Here is a 15,993-nt window from a genome sequence, read left to right as displayed (position 1 = left end):
AAATAGATCTTCAATCACTTGGCTACTTTTAATTTGGAGAAAAGTAAAAGAACACAGCATAAAAAGTTTTGTGCCAGTACATTTAAAAGAGAATTGAGATGTTTTCTGGCTATATATATAATCAGAATATTGCTTCCCGGGGATAAATAAACCTACATTTGGAAATGTGGCGACATTGCTGTGTGGATTCTGGGTTTGTTTTGCTCTGCACAGCACTGCAGAAGTAATGGCATGGCCACTCTGATGACGTGGCTGCACTACACCAGATATTTCACCCATGTTCACTCAAGTTGACAGAACTACCATTTCATTTGTCACTCTGTGTGAGTCTGAATGGTATAAATGTGGGGGAGGGGTGTTCATGTCTGTGCACACATATAGAAGTCAAAAACTGACACTGGGTTCTTTCCTTGACCACTTCCCAATTCTGCCAGGACCCACCCTTCCAACAACCTCCACAATCTATACTGCTTTCAACCACTCCCATTCACTACCCTGGCTTCCTATGCCCTCTCTCAGAGTCTGGCCTGGTGAGTCTCCTACCTTTCTCTCCAACCCACCAGATCTATCCTAGATCATACACAATGCTCTGGTCTTGTCTGGCCTTTCCTTCTTGGAGTACAAACTAGTTTTAGGCTTCAGCCAGGATCCTACCTACCTGTCACCAACCCACAATACCCTCAACACAACATATAGAACATTTCCACCCAAATAGACCTACCCCATTACTTCAGACTTGGATCAGAAAGCTCAATATGTATAATAGTACACCTGCTCTGTCCACAACTTCATTCCACACAAGCAATTTCCAACCAATAAGCCAACCCACCCACACTTTCTCTCTCCTACCGTAACATGCTCTGTCCATAAAAGACCAGAACTAGCAAAAGACATCCATGTGCCCAGATCTCACAGCAATGTGAATATCAACCAACAATGTGAAAGATCCGGGCAGTATCTTCTCTCCAAAACCCATCAGTCTAGTAGAAATATTTGCCAGTGAGGACTACCTAGATAAAATCCAGGACACAGAATTTAAAAGAACAATCACAATTTTCATCAACAATTACAAGGAATTTAAAGAGGACAAAGAGAGAGAGAAAGACAGTGATGGGTGACAGAGAAGACACGGACATAAGGCTGATGAAAATAATAAAGACAACCCAAGACTAGAGATGGGAACTCAATAAGGTGATAGAAACATTGAAGAGAACTCAAGTTGAAATAAAGATGGAATTGAAAATACCCAATAACTCAACTAGAAAACACAAGAAGAGCCTTAAAATAGAATGAGTAGAACAATAGATAAAAAGTCAGGACTGAGAGATGATGTAGAGGTTCTAGATCAAACGAGCAAGAACTTTGGAAAAAATAAACATGGGAAAGGAAGGCATCGTATATATGGGATACCATGAAAAAAATTAAATTAAAGGCAAAGAGAGGGAGAAGAATTCCAAGTGAATGGCCTAGACCAGATCTTCAACAAGATCACAGAGAAAATCTTCCCCAAATTAAAGAAAGACACACATACAGGCAGATACAAGAAGCATACAGAACACCAAATAGACAAGCCTAGAAAAGAAAATTCTCATAGTATATCATACTTAAAGCACTAAGTATACATAATAAAGAATGTGTATTGAGAGTTGTAAGAGAGAAAATTTAAGTCACATGTAAAGAAAAACCCACCAGAATAATGTCTGACTTCCCAATGGACACCTTGAAACCCAGAAAAATCTGGAGCAATGCATCCAGACCCTTAAGGACTTTAATAGCCAATCTAAACTAATATATTCAACAAAAACCATCTGTTGTGATTGAAGGATATGGGAATTTTTCCCATGAAATAAACAGCCTAAAAAATGCATCCAGCAAACCAAACCTAGGGAAAATAGAAGAGGCATTATTTTGAACAGAAGAGAAGAGGGAACAAAGCAGAGAATTTGGAACAAAATGTGAAGCCATAACTACTGAGAACACAAACAACAGCACCAAAACCAACATGATGATGACAATTAATAATGAGTTTAAATCTTAACGACTTCAATTCTGCAATTAATAGACACAGGCTAAGTAACAAGGAGGGTTCTGGGGGCAGGTTCAGCGATGGTCGGGTCTCCCTGGGATGGGGAAATAGAGTAGAATTTGCAGGTGGACTGGGGTAGATGAGGATGGGAGCAGGAGGGGTCAGGTGGGAGAAGGAAGGACAGAGGAAGAGAGTACAGGGAGAGATGACTGGAATTGGGGGGTTTGGAAGGTGATGTGGAAACTTGCTAGAATATGTGAGGGTAACCTTGGGATAACACCTAGTAATGGAGGATATGGAGCCTGAACTGGCCATTTTCTGGAACAAGGCAAGGCTTCCAATGGTGGGACTGGGACAACAACCCAGCCACAAAACCTTCACTTACAACTCGTCCTGTCTGGAAGATATTCTGGGGTAAGGGTGGCTCAGAGTTTGTAGAGCTGGCCAGCCATGACTGGTCTTTGTAGAGCTGGCAAGCCAATTACTGGAACCTGCATGGTTCTACACTAGGTCCCTTGCATATACATTGTGGCTGTTTAGCTGGAGGTTTTGTGGGACTCCTAACAGTGGGAATGATGTGGGATCTTCTTCTGTATGCTGTGACTACCATTAATAAATAAAGAACTGCTTAGAGCCTATAGCAGAGCAGGACAGGGCAGAGCAGAGCTAGGTGGGGAGGACTGGACTGAATGCTGGGAGAAAGAAGGGTGGAGTCAGAGAGAAGACTTGGAGCCACCTGAGAAAGATGCTAGAATCTTTACCCAGTAAGCCACAACCGCATGGTGATATACAGATTAATAGAAATGTGTTAAATTAATATGTAAGAGTTAGCCAATAGGAAGCTAGAGCTAATGGGCCAAGCAGTGTTTTAATTAGTATGGTTTCTGTGTGGTTATTTTGGGTCTAGGCGGCCAGGAACAAACCAGCAGCCCTTCTCCAACATGGGAGCCCACTCTTGGGAACCTTTTCCCCCTACTGACTTGCTTCATCCAGCCTTGATATAAGGGTTTGTGCCTAGTCTTATTTTAATTTGTTATATTGTGTTGTTTGATATTCCTGGGACGCCTTCTCTTTTCTGAAGGGAAATGGAGGAGATCTCGATGAGAGGGGAGATAGTGGAGGTACCTGGAGGAATAGGGGGAGGGCAGGCTGTGGTTTGTACATATTGTATGAGAGAAGAATAAATTTTAAAAAAAAGAAATCATTCCCTGTATCTTATCAGGTCACAAATCTCTAGTAAATACATAAATTTATGGAGATTAAATAACTCATAATTAATAATGAATGAGTCAAAGACGAAATCAAGAAATAAAAAATTTATTGGAACTAAATAAAAACAAAAACACAAAAGAACAAAAATGTCTGTGACATATTAAAAGGAATTTTGTGAAGGAAATTTATAACTCCAAGTGCCTCCATTAAAAATCAGAAGGAGCACAAATGACAGCTAAATGATCCAACCCAAAGGTTTAGCAAAGCGAGAACAAACCAAATTCAAACCTAATCGATGGCAAGAAGCAGTTAAATATCAGAGCAGAAATAAGTGAAATAGAAATACAGGAAATAATACAAAGAATCAATGAATGCAAAGGCTGGTTCTTTGAAAAGATAAACAAAATTGACAGGCTCTTGGTCTAACTAAGAGAGAGAGAGGAGAGGGGAGGGGAGGGGAGGGGAGGGGAGGGGAGGAGAGGAGAGGAGAGGAGAGGAGAGGAGAGGAGAGGAGAGGAGAGGAGAGGAGAGGAGAGGAGAGGAAAGGAAAGGAAAGGAAAGGAAAGGAAAGGAAAGGAAAGGAAAGGAAAGGAAAGGAAAGGAAATTCAGAATAATAAAGGGGGATGCTTTTAAAACTTATACTCCATTAAGCTGTAAAACATAAAAGAAATGGATGAATTTATTCTAGTAGGCTGTATGTTTGGGGAGTCTCTTGAACAACACTGATCAATGACTCAGAAAAATAAAAGACAGTGAATAAAGTTCCTTTTTTTCTGAATCCTCATCAACATTTATTGCTGCTTGTTCTCTTGATGATAGTAATTCTGAGTGGGTATTATAGACTCTCAATGTAATTTTGATTTGCATTTCCCTGATGACCGATGTTCAGGCTTTGAAATCAAAGATCAGATTCAGAGACGTTAGCTGGATCTGAGTTCTAAATCTTTGGGGTTATAAATGTAGATCGCTTCTTCACTTGATGGAGACTATAGTTTCTTCATCTATAAAATCATAATAATGGTGACCTCTTTAACTGCTTAGGAAAGAAAACAATTCATGGGGATGTGTTTTGACTGTGAGAGTGCTCTATCATTTCAAGGTAATGGTGTTTTGGTTTATTGTAGCTGAACATTAAGGTGAAACTTTTATTGCCCAGGATGGCTTTATTCTCAGACCAAGTCCACTATATCAAGATAGATATAAGAAATGACTCATTTTAAACTCAAACTGAGACCCAGGACTAGTCATCTCAAGGGGAAATATCCATGTGCTTCTGAAGAGGTGCAATTGTGCAGATCCTCACATCTGTGTTTATGTTGCTAGTGCAGTCACTGCCTCTGGCTAAGAAAATAGAAAATCTGTAGCGCATTTCTCCCTTGATTGCAAAATGACAGATAAATGTTCATATATATCTGTCTTTGGAGGCTTCAAGTAAACCTAGATTGTAGATTCAAACCAAACCCTGAGAAGGTACTTATAAACAAAGTCTAAGACACTATCTCCTGAACCCCCCAAGAAACCTCAGCTGGACTCTTCTCAATAGGGAATTTTATAAGAATAAAAAAGTAATAATGAATTTTATTATTGTATAAAAATTCTGATTTTCCCCAGGTATCCCAAAGGGATTATGAGCATTGGGCTCTCTCTTTCCAAGTCTATTTTTTCTTCTTCTTCTTCTTCCCTAAGGAATTTGTACAAGGATTTAAGTAGTGTGTGTAATGGCCGATCGCTAGAGAAGTTATGTCACTGCATGCTCCACAGAGCAGCCATCTGCACCCTCTTCATAGTTTACTACCAGATTTACTCACATGTAAAAATTGATGCCACTTGCTTATTGAAATCGATAAGAACAATGAAATCCTTCCAGTGATCCAAACAGCTGAAATCCAGACAGCAGTTAGAGTTCTACGAGCTCCTGCTTCAAGTTTATTTGTGTATTTATTTAGTTCTACGTGTGGAGCATCTGTAAAATGAAAACTTGAAACCTGGAATGCTCCAAAACCCAAAACGCTTTTGAGCACCAACGTGATGACACCAGTGAAAATTTATCACCATGGAGCTTTGTTTCATGCACGAAATTTCAAAATACTCCATAAAATTACTTTTAGGCTAGGTGCACAGAATGTCTATGGGGTACATGCAGGCTTATTGCTAATATTTGGATTCTATCCCCATTATATTTATCAGTATAAATACAAAAATATTCCTAAATCAGAAAAAAAAAACAAAATCCAAAATATTTCTGGTATGAACAATTCTGGATAGAGTTAATTTTGGAAACTCTACCTTTCTAATTTAAAAAAAAAACAGAATTCACATGACTAATACGAATACATACGACTAACAGAGAAGGAGTGAGCTTGAAGTTCACTGCTATGGTGCACACTAATGACAATGCCTAACTCTCTGTAAGGACAGGGGACATTTTTGATTTGTGCTAAGCCCAGGGTAGTGTGATTTCCCAGAAAGAGATAATTGAACTGTTTTGTTATAAACTAACCCATTGAAAGACTAAGAGGAAATCATCTTTTCAGAACTGATTTTTCTACCACTATTTAAAAACACTTTATGTTACTTCTTAGAAAAGAAATACAATTAGCTGTGCCACTGGTTAAAGCATTGTCTCTGTTTCATCCTTCTACACTGCACCTTCTGACACTAGGCTCTGCCAGCCACATTTGTGCAGTAGCATGCCCTAACACCAAGCGCTAGTGAGAAAGAACATCCACAGAGAGTCTTATTTGCTTGCTGTTCCTGTGACCGTCACCCCAGCCGGTTTTCTTTATCTTGCGGTGAAAACACTTTCCCGTTGGTCTCTGAAGCTCAATTTGTTGCAGTTTTGCCAGCCTCTGTAGACCTGGCCTCATTATCTCCTCCTTCTGTGAAGATACCAATCCCATTCAGAGAGCTCTTGTAGCTGGAGGTCTGGATCGCAAGCCGGTGAACTTCCTCTGATCTCAGAGACTCCAATACACGATGTCTTTCTTCTTCCGCAGAAGTCTGAATTTCAGCTCTTGTAGAGTAACACTAGCAGCATAAACCCTTAGCTCATTCATCCCTATGAGAAGTCCCTGCATTTCTTCAGGGGTTGTTAGACAGACAATACCAAGCCCTGTGGCAGATACACTGAATCAAACCCTCTGCTAATCTGTCTCATTGGTTTATAGATGACCCTGAGGCATGGTAACCAGTGGTATACAGAGGGGAATCCCACATAATATGGGGAGAAAAGTCAGCCTATGAGTGGGTAACGACTTCGTGTATAATAGTTGTTCAGAAAAAATGTCCACTATTCTTGAGGTTTATGTCCTCAAAAGGAATTCTGATATCACAGCAACCTTTTATTACCGACCAGTAAGCCAGTAACTGTTTACCTTTCTGTAATGGTTATTATTATTATTATTATTATCATTATTATTATTAGTTTATCATCATCATTATTATATTTGGGGGGACACATGGATGTCCAAGTACATGTGTGGGGTATGGAAATCAGAAGACAACTTTTTGGACTTGATTCTTTTTTTCCACTGTGGTATCTGGGAACCAAACTCAAGCCATCCAGCTTGGGCGACAACAATTTTATTCACTGAGACATCTCACTGGCCTATGGACTATGGGTTTTTATAATGCTTTTATAAATACCTATGAGGTGGGTGGCATATTCATGAGGTAATGGGGCCTTCTTTCTCTCCCAAATCGTGGTGGACTGGATCTTCCCTTATAGATATTCTTTCCCAGGGTCCTTTAGAAAGCCCACAGTTGTAGGGAGGGGATGGTGATCAAAACTACAACATAAATATAAATTATAATGAAGCCAAGATCTCCTGAGGATGAAAACTCTCCGCTATTGCATGCGTGGCACTAGAGAAAGGACTCTGGAGCCTAAGTTTCTGCGCAGGGGCCATGCTAATCTTCTCTGTATCGTTCCAATTTTTAGTATATGTGCTGCCGAAGCGAGCACGAGCCTAAGTTTCTGATATAGAAGGAAGAACTTAACTATAGGTTAACTAAGGATGGTTAGCCTACAAGACCATCCTATTAGGAGACATGACCACCTCGATGAGCTGCAGCTTCAAGGATTCCCTTGATCCCAACTCCATGCCTAACTGGGAGACACAACAGGCTACAGATGTAGTATTCCTTGTTACCTAGTAAACTCTGTGGCTACTGGATCTGAGGTGTCCATCCAGCTGATAGCAGATTTTTTATGATATAAGCATTCCACAAAGTTCCTGAATACGTTACCTCACATCACACACACACACACACACACACACACACACACACACACACACACACTGCAACTTAGCAAATCTGACTAAATGAACGACGTACAATGGAGAGATTACTCTGAGTTAATCCCATACAAACATTCTTGTAAGAGAAGTAGGAAGGTAGGAGAATGTGGTGTGGGGGAGTTAAACAGAAGAGCAGAATCCATGAACCAATGAGAAACAGAGGAAGGCAATCTGAAGCTGTTCCTCTACTGACTTTATCATGGAGGAAAATTTCCTGGGACAGGCAACAGAGAATAACATAGAGAAGCTGAAATAAAGCAAGGAAGTGGGTTTTCCCTGAGGCCACAAGGAATACAGCCTTGCCAACAGCCTAATTTTAGATCTCCTAGCTTCTAAATCTAAGACAACAGAGTTGCCATAGTTTCTTATAGTTGCAATAGAAGAATATGTTTCTATCTTTAGTGCCCCCCAAAGGCACTGGTTTAAGACTTGGTCCCAGCTTGGAATACTGTACTGGGGAGGTGGTAGAAGCCTCAGAAGGTGGAGCCAAAGAGGATATCTTCAGGGCCTTGAAGGACTACCACCTGAAGGGCATTACACATAATGGAACGCCAGCTTCTTCGTGACCCTTCGGCTTCTCAGACACGAAGTGAGTAGTTTGAGCGACCTCATCTTCCTGCCATGACATGCTGCCACAGTCCAGAGTAACGGCCAGGCAATCACAAACTGAAACACCAGAACCTGAGCCAAAGCAACGCTTTTCTCTTCAATAGCTATTGTCTCAGATGTCACTTACAGTAACAGAAGGCAGAATAGCTCAATATACTACTCCATTATCATGATTATACTTGATGAGCAAAAAAGTAAGAAATATCTTACCTGCCTGAATGAAATATACGGAAATCAGAATGTTGGAAGGAAAGTTCTACAGAAGTTAAGGGCCCAACACCTCAGGAAAAGATTCATTTAATACTAAAATTTTGTGGTTACTAGTTACCAGTGTAGTGATTGTGGCCTGTACTATTTTATCTGGTTGGTATGAAACAACACATCTGTTATTTTAACTTCTTTTTCGACTGCATTGTCCTTTCTTTTCTTCATTGTGTTGTCTTATTAAGTAACTCAGTCTAGCATTGAACTGGAAGCAGCCTGTCTGCCTCTGTCTCCCAAATGATGGGAATATGGGCAGGAGCCACCAAGCATCCTGTGACGAATGGATAGGTATCTTTCAGAATATATGAACCAACTCATGGCTTCCAGCAGTCAAAGACCTAAGAAGGCTGTCAGATAGCATCTGAGTCTATAGCAGAATTTTCTCTGCTTGGGACAACCTGCCTGTCTGATGTACCCATCAATGTATTTGGACACTGTCTTGATTTATGGCTTTTTGTTGTTGTATTACTACAAAACCTCATAAAATCTATGTTTATGTGGAAACATGGAATTGGAGGTAAACTAATTCTGTGTCCTGGGGCCATGGTCACTCATATTTGTTTCCAGAATAAACTATCTCTAATCCTCTGGGGGATTAAAGTTGTGGCTTTGAGTAAACAGTGTTTAAAATTTGTCCTTTAACTTTCTTTTCAATCGTCTAGAAGGTGTGTTGTTCCTTCCCTTTCCTTCCTTGACCACCAAATCCAAAGCGTGACTCCTCCAAGGTAAGCAAGGGATGGCTACTCAGGAGGGTAAGGCAGGCCATCATAATTCCATAATTTGTATTTCGGCTCTGACCCTGCAACATTCCAGCTTCTTCAAGTCGCCAAGGCTCTGCTCTATCAGTTTGCCTTCGCAGACACAGCTTGGTTCCAGAATTCTCCTTCACACTTCCATTTTACAAGGACTTTGAGGCTCAGAAAGAATAGCATTGTATAAATCTGAAATGTCAAGATGTATTCCTATCAGCTTCTGAGATTCAAGGGTCCTTAACTCTACAAGAGGTGCAGGTGTCCAGTACATCCGTTTCTGGATCATATGAAGTGATTACAACAGCCACAAGAAAAGTAGAATTAAAAATGGGATTGTCTTTTTCTTTCTTTCTTTTTTCTTTTGGCTTATCTACTTATTAAGTTTATTATTATTATTTAGATATCTACTTATTAAGTTTCCTAATCCAAAATTACAGATAATGTGATTTATGTTTTTGGTAGGAAGAGAAAGCAAGACCAAGTGGAAAAGGCGGACTAAAAGTTAACCTGACATCTACCCAGATCCACCTGGAAAATATTATGTTTAACCTCCAATTCTAAATTCCTATGACAGTGAGAAATCGCAACTAGACCAGTTTACACACACACACACACACACACACACACACACACACAAAGTTGAGCAGAACCCTAGCCTTCCAACTCTAATCCCAAAGCTATATTGAGTTTTCTCCCAGAACTAATTAAAATAACTTCCTCTTTTAGGGCAACTCGATCTGCATATCTGCCTTATTTTCTTGCAGTGGTAGATAGAAATGGAAAGAAACACAATGGAGTACAGTTCTCAGCCCATATGGCCCCATCTGTATGCAAATCACCCACCAGGATGCGAAACACTTAACACTAATAATGGCAGCGTTATTAAGAGGTAATCTTTTCCTGACACCATTTTCAGAACCTTGTCAAAATAGTCTCTTGCAAGTTACTTAAGGTCTAAAAGGCTTTTCCAGAGAAATAGTCTCCCTAGTCTTAAAGCACAAACATTCCAGTTTTGAGTGTCTGGGGATGGGGGGGAGCCAGAGAAGACTCGGGGGGGGGGGAGAAGAAGGAGCAGACAATCGATCTTTCCTCAACTCTGAAAACAGCACAAACGGTGGTTTCCATTACCACAGCCCCAGGACTTCGAGCACATCCCAGCCCCACAAGTTTTGATGCAAATAGAAAATCCATCCTTTGATTCTTTCGGGGCACATTCAGCTGCTATCTTGCGAAGAACTTTAGATCAAAACTGAGTCAACCAAAAGGGGGTGGAAAGCCAGAATGTGCACAGGGCTCCCGAAAGGCTGCTTTGCTCCCTGAGCTTTCTGCTCTCAGCTTGTCTGCAGCTCAGAATCGCCCCTTCCAGTGCACCCGCTGCTCTCCATAGCCGTCTTTTTCTTCTATTACTCAGTGTTGCCTCAGAGGGCTTGGACTTGACACCTAAACTTCTTTAGGAAATGGGCGGCTAGCAACCCCGAGGTGCGCACCATGGCAGTACAAAGTCCATATTCTAGGAAGCGCTCATTACCAAACCCAAAGACAAGAGTGCCAGAATTTCTACATCCATCCCCCAACAGTGGGAGCTAGTCTTTCACCAGTAATTTTTAAGTCCCTTGAGCTTGAATCAAAAATAAACAAATAAATTTCCAGGAGATAATTCTAAAAAATATGCAAAGTAACTTTAAAAAAAAGTCATACTTTTAAAACTTGGGGGCCACTAATCCTTCCCTTTCCCACTGCATCAGAAGACATACAGAGAGCCTCCCAGACACCTTTCTGCTTTCTGAATCATCGCATCAGGATTCATAGATTTAGGCGAAAGTGGGAGCGTTTCTTTCAAGCCTAAGACTAAAACATTCATCATAGTTACAAATCTTCCCTCTAGTCTGATGCAGGGAATGGCATGCGACTTTAATCTCCTCTTCCCCGTAGGCTTTGCTGAAGATAAAATAATAAAAATAATAACAAAAATCTTTTGGCTGTAAATGGCTCCAAGCCACTGCTACATCCTGAAATCTTCTGGGCAAATCAGAAAAAGAGGATGCTAACATGCATCTAGGAAAGAAAAGACCAAAAGCGGACCTTTCACGCTAGGAGGGGAGGGGGGACGAGTGGAGGTGGGGGCGGTTACTCCTGAGAATCAAGTTGCAAAACACCACTTGGTAAGCGAATTCGAAGATAAAGACGATCTGAGAAGGAGAAAACAGCTGCTGGAAACAAGTAAACAATTTTATATTTCGAATCTTTGAAAACAAGATAAAAGTGCTTTTCAAAGGAACAAAATCTAAGGAACTCATTAAAATTGAAGTCAGTCAGTCGTGTACCTGATTTGTTGATTCTCTTCCCGTGAGGGGCGGTTTGAGGTATTTGTTTTTTCCTAATACCCCTTCCCTTTAGAAGAGATGTGGGAATTTTTTTTTTCTTATATTGCGTGCATAGAAACCACAGTTCAAACACGTTTTCACTGCCTACAAAATAAAGACCAAACTCCACCAGAATAACTTCCAATGTTCTCAGGGATCTGACCCTGGCCTGACTCTCTGGCTCTGTCTCCACTGATCCCATATTACCCCGTGCTCCAGCAACACCATATTAATAATTGTTCATGCCGGCCACACACACCTGCTGACTTAGAAATGCCCACTTCTCCTAGACACTGTCTAGCTAACTTCTCTTTCTCACCCCAAACTCAGGACAAGTGTCATCTGTTGAAAATTATCTCTCTGCTCACTGGACAAAACAGTTCTCTCTCTGTTCTTACTGGTTCCTGTATTATTGGTGTCAATTTTACACTCCGTAAATTAAGGCCAAAAAAATCTTCTAGAGACACAATGATCTTAATTCATCCTTATTGATGAGGCCATCCCGAAATAGACAGAGTGCACTGAATTTATAATGTCATATATCTCTCTATATATATATGTAATTATAAATGGTATATGTGTATATTATGTATATGGACGTATAATAGATATGGCATTTGACAAATGCAAATATACTCTAATAGCTCCATAAAATGCATAATATCTAGTAATACGATTTTCACTTTTTATATTTAAGTTACACTAAGTCTTATCTTCTTCCATATATTTTTATGTGATTTATTTTATTTGCAACCATTGATTTATAGGTACATAAAAAATTGACACCCTTGGGAATAATATTTCCAAGTTTAAATTTTTATAGCTTGCAAAAAAACTGGACGCTAACATTTTAATGACTACAGTGGTGAATCAAATTTATCAAAGTAATTTTAATCTCACACTCATTATAAGTGCATGTGGATTGTGCTTTCTTAGGCATGAACTGTGTTATGCAATCAGTCACAAATGGAATATATTAATCACAAAGCTGCTGGTATGTTGGAGTAGCACTAAAGTAAACAAACCTTCTATCCATGTGTATTTTTAGCAAAGGTCTAGAAGGTATAAGGTATGTGTTTTTTTTTTATGGAAGGAAGAAATAAATACTGAACACTGAGTCCGCAAAGTAACTTACAGGTAAATACTGGTGATTTGTGTAGTAATCCTGCACTGCTAAAGTAAAATTATAGAGACATATTTATTTATATTTAGTGCATAATTTATACCTTATACTTGAAATACAAATGCAAATAATTCAAATAAATAAAAATATATTTCCAATATATATCAGAAATTATGAAGTCATATCTTTGAGTATAAAAATGTGAATTTGGTGTTGAGAAGACTCGAGTGGGAGATAGGCAGGAGAGACGTCCTAGATGACAGATGAAAAAAATGTTTAAAATCTGAATAATTATCATTTGGAATTATACATTGTACTCATGCTCTATATGTAGGCTGTTATGAATCCCATAAGTTATCACACTTGTGGTCTAGTTTGATGTCTATTGTTGTGATAAAAAAATAAATAAAAGACTTTCCCTAAAAGCAAAAAAAAAAATCTGAATACAGATCTATCTGTCAAACTAAGCAATTGGAAGTGCATAAGAAGGCAATGGATAAAACCCATAAAAATAATTTTGAGAATCAGAGCAGAAAAGAAGATGAGGCAGGTTGGAAAACAAGTGATTATTTTGAGATAAAGCCCTCATACAGAAGGATGGAAGAAGAAAGAAAACATCTGGGAAGCATTGCTGTAAGGAAAACTTCAAGAGAAATTCCCTGGTTACATTCAGGAGTCTCAGAATCTACCAACCAACAATGATAAAATAAGCCCCAGGCTGGAATAGCACTGGGAATCGACTGTACCATCAATGGTGAAAAATGTGAGTCCATTTCAATACCCTAAATAAATTTACTCTAGACAAAATAAAACGAAATCTCAAAGGAAATTAGAGAGGAAGTTTACATGGATCGCCAAATCATCAAAAAAAAATTTTTTTAAAGAACAAAATTGGAAGATTCCTCCTTGCTTATTTCTACCACCATAACTAAAATCACATAGGTCAATAAAGTAGAATTCAGAAATCAATCCCAAAATATCTGCTAAATTGACTTCCAACAAGTGTGCCAAGATTATTCAAGGAGAGAAAATTACCTTTTAAACTATGATCAAACAATGAGATAGGCACATGGAAAAGAATAAATTTGAACCCTTACTTAATACTTATTAGCTCAAAATCATATACATAAAAGCTCAATCTATGAAGTCAGCATAAAGAACTGTGGAAGTAAATCTCTGTAGCTTTCATTTTGGCAGTGACTTCTTACAGTGGATAGGCAACAAAATGAACAGATAATTGGAATCCACTAAAATTATAAAAATAAACTTCCATATATCTGTCTCCATCTGAAAAGTGAAAAGGCAGCCTATGGAGTAGTTTGTTTAACTTGTACATCTAATAAATTTTAAAATCTAAAACATTAAAACTCGAAAAGAAAAATAACCCAATCTTAAAAGGAAGCCCTTGAAAGGTATTTTTTAAATATAAGTATAGGTGTGTATATATGCAAAAGGCAAAAAATCAAATAAGATGTACTCCATCTTTAGTGAACTATGCTTCAGATCCAGTAAAATGTTTAAAAAAAAAAGAAAGAAGAGAAGAAAGAAGGGTAAAAAAAAAAAAGTAGCAGGATGTTTACTAAGATGTGGAGAAATTTAGAGTCCCATGATTTCCTAGTATGAACCACTGTAGACAATTCTGGTGGTTCATCAAGCAGTTACACAGAATTATCAACGTGCTTTGTGAGAATGTCTAAGTTTCTTACTGGAATAGCACCTTCAGCAACAGTAAAACATTAATAATAGATTTTGTCTTCAAGTAGATCTATAATGGCTTCAGCAGCATCCTCTAGTTCCCAACTCTCCAATATCTGGAAGAGAATTCTGGGGTTTAGACAATAGGGAAAGAAAACACTCTTCCATGCTCAAGGATGACAGATTCAACCAACATACTCAACATCTGAGAGTTGACTATGGCTGGAATTATGCATATTACTTTTAATATTTGTGAATATCAAAATTCACTAATTATTATTAGTGAATAATAATTTCGGTACAACTCAGTAATTCTTCCCATAAAAAATATAGCCAAAAGAATTACAGATGCGGGGCTGGAGAGATGGCTCAGTGGTTAAGAGCACTGTCTGCTCTTCCAGAGGTCCTGAGTTCAATTCCCAGCAACCACATGGTGGCTCCAAACCATCTGTAAAGAGATCTGGTGCCCTCCTCTGGCGTGTGGAGGCAGAAAGTTGTATACATAATAAATGAATCTTTAAAAAAAAAAAGAATTACAGATGCTCAGACTATTATGTGTCATGAAACTTTGCTCTATTTTAGTTTTACAAGTATTTTATTATTTTGTCATAAAAGGTAAGAGAAATGCTGATAAAATGAACATGTATGAATGCTGAAAACCTGTGCTAAGTGAAAGAGGCTACTCATAAAAAATCAAATAAATAATATTTCACTAAAATGACCATAATAGGCAGTTCTACAGTGATGGAGAGCAAATTTACCGTTACTTTGGTTTAAGCCTAGGAGTTGCAGACAGGGGAGCAGCTCTGTGGACAAAGACTAGTTTTTCCATACTGAAACTAACCTGGCCAATCACTGCTTAACCCCCCAAATCAATTGAGATTGTGTGTGTTAAGGATGGTATGGCCATAGATCACACCTTTTCTTTATGGTGATGAAAAATCCTGAAATTGACTATGATAGGGATTACATGTATTTATCTGTGACTACTCTAAAAGCTGTTGAACTGCACTATTTAAATGAATCACATAGTGTGTAAACTATGTATCAACAAAGAGTAGGGTGGAAAAAAGGGAGAGATGGAGAAATTAGATAGATAGATGATAGATAGATAGATAGATAGATAGATAGAAAGAAAATATATAGACCAAAATATAGACAAATAGTAAGACTGTGAGTGAACAAATTCAGTCACCAAAGGCTTTTAGTTCACATTTATATTTTATGTTTAATGCAGAAAAGCAAATAAAATATTCCAAAAATTAGGATTAACAGGATCATATTTAGTTTCTTGCCTTAAATAACAAAAAAAAAAAGAAAAAGAAAAAGAAAGAGCATTTTCAAGACACTTGGCATCAGAAAAAGTCCTTGAGAAACAAGAATCAGACTCTATTAGCTGACTCAACTCCCTATCTTGAATTTCTGAGTGAAGAAGTGCTCAGAATCCTCCCTGGGTTGAAGAGACAGGCGCTCTGAGAACATCATAGGAAGCAGAGAAAAGTGCACAGCAGGATCTCAAGAGACCCACAGAGGCCGCTTCCTACTGATTCCTGCTTAACATGTTTCCTTGAAGAAACTGCCTGCATCAGTTATCAGACTTACAGGCCAAAACTTGTGCTCAAGTCAACTCTTACCGCCCATCCTCAA

The 15,993-nt window shown here is 38.7% G+C and overlaps 1 non-coding gene across 1 annotated transcript; it reads right to left on the bottom strand.

The window, feature by feature from the left end:
* Window positions 1-7,100: 7,100 nt before the first annotated feature.
* Window positions 7,101-7,203, bottom strand: LOC126499639 (U6 spliceosomal RNA). Its single transcript, XR_007591135.1, has one exon. It is a non-coding gene; the product is annotated as a U6 spliceosomal RNA (small nuclear RNA).
* Between the last annotated feature and the right edge of the window lie 8,790 nt (window positions 7,204-15,993).

The sequence above is a fragment of the Alexandromys fortis genome, unplaced genomic scaffold (assembly GCF_014885135.2).
Source record: "Alexandromys fortis isolate MF-2015 unplaced genomic scaffold, M_Fortis_MF-2015_v1.1 scaffold_35, whole genome shotgun sequence".
Classification (NCBI taxonomy): domain Eukaryota; kingdom Metazoa; phylum Chordata; class Mammalia; order Rodentia; family Cricetidae; genus Alexandromys; species Alexandromys fortis.
The sequence above is the reverse complement of the archived record's forward strand: the minus strand, read 5'-3'. Positions and strand labels throughout refer to the sequence as shown.